The sequence below is a fragment of the Hipposideros armiger genome, unplaced genomic scaffold (genome assembly GCF_001890085.2).
Source record: "Hipposideros armiger isolate ML-2016 unplaced genomic scaffold, ASM189008v1 scaffold_99, whole genome shotgun sequence".
Taxonomy (NCBI): Eukaryota; Metazoa; Chordata; class Mammalia; order Chiroptera; family Hipposideridae; genus Hipposideros; species Hipposideros armiger.
The window spans coordinates 3,158,006-3,162,878 of record NW_017731449.1 but is presented as its reverse complement, the minus strand read 5'-3'; the positions used below and the strand labels follow the sequence as shown (position 1 = coordinate 3,162,878).

General features: G+C 40.7%; 1 protein-coding gene across 7 annotated transcripts in view; it reads left to right on the top strand.

Moving 5' to 3' along the window:
• STON2 (stonin 2) overlaps positions 1-4,873 on the top strand; it is a 118,304-nt gene that overhangs the window by 16,048 nt on the left and 97,383 nt on the right. The window contains exon 1 of one of the 7 annotated variants that reach the window (XM_019646260.1): positions 347-934. The exons of 4 other annotated variants lie outside the window; for them this stretch is intronic. The gene's annotated coding sequence lies outside the window, so the exon portion shown is untranslated. 2 more of the 7 variants (XM_019646262.1, XM_019646261.1) reach the window with 2 other exon arrangements.

Below are 4,873 nucleotides of genomic sequence, written 5' to 3'. Positions count from 1 at the left end.
ATGCAACAAATATTTAGGTGCTGGGAAAGCAATTATGAGAAAGTTGGCCACAGTCCCTGCTCTCCCCAAGCTAAGGTTACCTAACAGTTGGGCAGTCTGTTCCGATGCAGCCTTCTCTGGTGAGAGGAGGAGAACCTCTGGCCAAGCCGCTTCTCATCCCCAACTGTGGAATAGCAGGGGGCCACCCACGAAGACTGGAATTTGATCTATTTTGTGTTCATGGAGGGTAATGTTTATTGTGTTGGAAAAACCGTATAGCCCAAGTGAGTGGACATCAAAGTATAAATCAAGGACATGACAGCAACATGTATAAAAGTATTTAAAATTTTAATCTACCCAGGATCCCAAAGGATAAAAAAAGAAAGAAAAGTATTGTATTAGCTGTATTGTTTTAGCTGACAACTTGTATGTTTATTAGTCATTCAACTAGTGGTGCTTTGCCTTTGCCTCCCCCGCCCTACACACACACACTATGTGCCAGTCTCTGTTCAAGGCCCAAGGGATACAGCAGAATAAACCTGCCCCGTGGAGCATGTGCTCTGCTGGGCAAGCCACACCAGAGATATCATAAAGAAGTAGGTACCAGGTAAGCATGTTAGATAATATGGTAAGTGGGAAGGAGAGAAAAATGAGGCAAAAAAGGGGTCAGGGTGAGGGAGGATGTGAAATTTTACATAAGATCAGGGAATAACTCTGTGTGGTCATTTTTGAGTGAAGAAGACTTTAGAGAATTTAAGGAGTAACCCTGCAGAAATTAGGGAAGGAGCCTTCTAGACAGAAGGAACTGCAATTGAGGAAGGAACTGCCAGTGACGAGTCTCTGGGGGGGGCCACTGTGTTCCGGGTGTGTGACTAGAATGGAGGGAATTGGGGTGAAGAGGAGACAGGCGGAGCGGCAGTGGGGACTCAGACCACGGAGACCCTTGGAGGGCATGGTGAGGACTTTGGTTTTTACTGCGGATGAGACGGGTTTTAAGGAGAGGCGTGGTATGACCTGACTTAAGTTTGAACTGGTAACTCTATTAAAACTCTGTGGCCGCTCTGTTGAGGACAGATTGAGAGGAGGACAACGGAGAAGCAGGAAGACCAACCAGGTGGGAAGCCATTGCTGTGAGCCAGGCAGGAGAGGAGGGTGGCTGGGACCAGGGTGGTAGGTGGAGATGATGGGAAGTGATTGGGTTCCAGACATGTTCTGAAGGTAGGATTAACAAAAGTTGTGATGGACCAAGTGTGAGAAGGATCAACGAAGACAGGAAGGTTTTGTTCTGAGCACCTGGAAGGATGAAGGGCCTGGAGGGGAGGGGATGACAGGAACTGAATTTCGGACATGTGAAGTTGGAGATCTAAGCGGGGATTCCACGTAGTTTTGGACATAGGTCTGAAAACAATAGTTATCACTTACCCCTTTTCGACTACTCCCTTTGTGCCAAGCACATTTCCAAGTCCTTTGTCATTATGAACCTAGTCCCCTTATGAGGTGGGTACTATTTTTAGCCACATTTTACAAGTGAAAATGTGGAAGAACGGATGGATTAAGTAACTTCCCCAGGCTACAGGGCTGGATCCTGGTTGTAAACCAGGCAGTCTCCATCCAGGGTCCTTGCACATAATCTCATAGGAGAGGAGGAGAGGCAGATTTCTATCTTTTTTCACTTTTTTTCTTTGCTGGATGGACGTGGCTATGACGCATCACGATGGCAGCAACCTGCTGCTCTCTGGCCCAGCTATCCAAGGTCTGGCCCCGGGGAGAAGAGTGCGGGCTCAATATTTCAACTAATCTTGTGGCCTGAAGACATTCAATTCAAAGCCTAAATAAAATGATTCATCCAAGATTTCTGAATGGATAAATAAAGTATATAAACCAAATGAGAACAGTTTGTTAGATATAGGGACTTTGCCTCTCCCAACTGCATTAATCTTAGTTTCTCTTTCAAGGGAAATAATGGAGTTTTATCTAAGAAATGTAAATAATTGAAATAGCTTCCTTGCTGAGCAATTGGAGTCTTTTGATGTGTGGTGTTAATAAGCTTTATCAGCTATTTCGAGGAACATATTTTAAATGTACATTAAATTATATATTTTAAAAGTACATTAAGTTATTTTTTAATAAAAGGAACATATTTTATATGTATATTATAAAGAACANCAAGATAATTTCCTCATCTGGATATCCTTAATTTAAACACACTTGCAAAGTTCCTTTTACCATGTAAGGTAACATTCACAGGGTATGGGGTTAGGATGGACACCTTTGGGAAGGCCATTATTTTGTCTACCACAGAAAACTAATAGCAAAAATCAAGGATCAAGGTTGATACGTTTTTCTGTTGGTGGGTTAAATGTTTTGCTAGCTTTAATTTTTAAAAACGATTCCTTTATTTTTTAAACACTGTTTTTGTTTTTTTTAGCTGAGCCATCCTGCCACCAGTTGGCAACTCAGCAGCAGCTCAGCTCGGGCTGGGAGTTGAACCAGCAACCCTGTTGCGCAGAGCTTGCGCTCTTGAGCGAGCTCTTAACGAACTAAGCCACTCGGCCGGCCCTTAAAACATGTTTTTAACATCAGTAAAAACAATTTTAGGAAAATACAAAGCATAATTCTACCGTATAATAAGCACTTCTATTTTTGCATAATAATTTGCACATTAATGTATACTTTTTCATATTTAGCCATCAGATTTCTCAGTGAATTGTTGGTGAGGGAGCCACAACCCTCAAAGCAGCATGAATGAAATGATAGGTCCAGGCGGCTTCCCACCCTGGCTAGAGGGAGCAAGCAACCTTTGCTGGACACCTAACACAGCCATGACAGCGGGCTGATTAAGTATTTATACATGTGGCAAAAAGTTACTGAACACTGGGCCAATTGAACCAGTACAGAAGTATGTTTCTCCTTTTTAACAAGGTATGTTTACTGAATGTTTACTGTCTTAGGCACTATGTTCAATGCTTTAGCTACATCACCTCAGGTACTCGTTAGAGCAGTCGTATGAGGAAGGTGTTACTCTTATATTCACATTACACATGAGGAAGCCGATATATTAGTGATTTAAGAATTTGCCCAAGGAAGTGGCAGGAGAGAGCCTCAGCACCAGGCAGGCAGTTTCCAGGATCTTGGAACAGCCTAAGGATGTTCGGTATTACATTTGCCTCCGTCTTCCTGCTGTGACTATGGTTTCCTCTCCTCCCTCATTCCCGGGAGGCAGGGGAGGTGAGGGGGGGGGGTGGCGTTTCTCTACTCATTTGCCCTGAAACGGCCATGGCATCGGTCATTGATTATATTTGTGGCATTCAGATTCTTTCATATCTTGTTCATACTTTACCTTTAGCCTCAAAGATTGCTCAGAACTATTTATACTATTGACAAATGGGTTAATTTGCTTCAAGTCTGCACCACTCATTTTTGCAAAACTAACTGGGGTTAGTCATAATTATGTTGCCCCCATCTGACTGAGGCTTGTTATTGATAATGGTTTTGACTTAATGTTAAAACCTTATCCTTGAAGGCAGTAGTTCTCGAAGTGTGGTCTATAGATCTCTGGGGTTTCCCAAGGCCCTTTCAAGGGGTCTATGCGGTCAGAATGATTTTCATAATAATTCTAAGATGTTATTTGCCCTTTTCATTGCATTGGCATTTGCATTGATGGTACAAAAGTAATTGTGAGTAAAATTTATGGCCACCATGTACTTATACTAAAACAAGTTAATTTCACTTAATATCCTGATGAAGAAGTAAAAATTAATACATTTATTAAATCTTGATTCTTAAGTATATTTCTTTAATACCCTCTGTGGCAAATCGGGAAATATGCATAAAATACTTCTGCCTCATACCAAAGTATAATGACCGTCTTGAAGAAAAATGGATATCTAGAAAAAAATTAGGTTTACAATTTTTTAAATTAGAAAATCAATTTAAAAAATATATTTTAAAATTATTTTATAGAATGAAAATAATGCAAAGAAAAAATCCTTGAACAAAATATTAGTATTTTAAAAACAAGATCTAACCAACACTTGCATGACTGCCATACTTGTCTCATCTTAATCCTGGCACTAGTTCCAATAATTTTTTTGTTCGATCTTCCCTCATTTGCTTGTAAGTCTCCCCCAAAGCACTTACTCAGTTTTGCCCTACATCAGTGGTGCCCACTTGAAGAAAGCTATAAGTTGGCTAGGTGGCCCTTATATAAAATGAGTGGCCATCTGGTACTTTTTAATCTGACAATATAGAAATGAACTGTCCATCAAATTCTCATTTATCGACTCTAAAAAAAAATGCTTCTCTAGATTATTAATTTCCACCAATCAGATCGTGAACCTATTTTGGGCTACAGTTTTAGTATATCAAACTTTCTTTAGTATGGATAACACATGAATGAAATGGAATTGAGCAAGCAAGACATTTGATCAGTTTTATTTAAACATGCAAAAGTTTGGAATCAGTGGTGAATGCGGAATATGTAGGCCTGTCTCCATGCATAGCAGATAGTGAAGTTCAGCCAGAAAAAAAGCTGCATGGGAACTGGTTTTTAGTGGCATCTATCTTCCCAGTCACATGAGTATCGCTAGAACAAACTGACTTACCGATAATTTAGCTGCCATGTCTGAGTTTTTTCCATTTTATTCCTCATGTCCTATGTGCCTCTATTAAATGCCCAGCACTTCTGATCAGACGTTTTTGTGTGAGGAGAAAGGGAAAAATGTGTATCTTGGACCCGTCCCATGCAGCCTCTTTGTGACTATCCTTTTATGAGAAGATTATGATCTTGGCCTAAGATAAATTAGGTGGGAGGACAAAAAAGGAGGATAAATGGGACCAATTAGCACCGTTCCTAGTCTGGGTTTCAGGAAGCAAAAAGTGGAGCCTTACATAG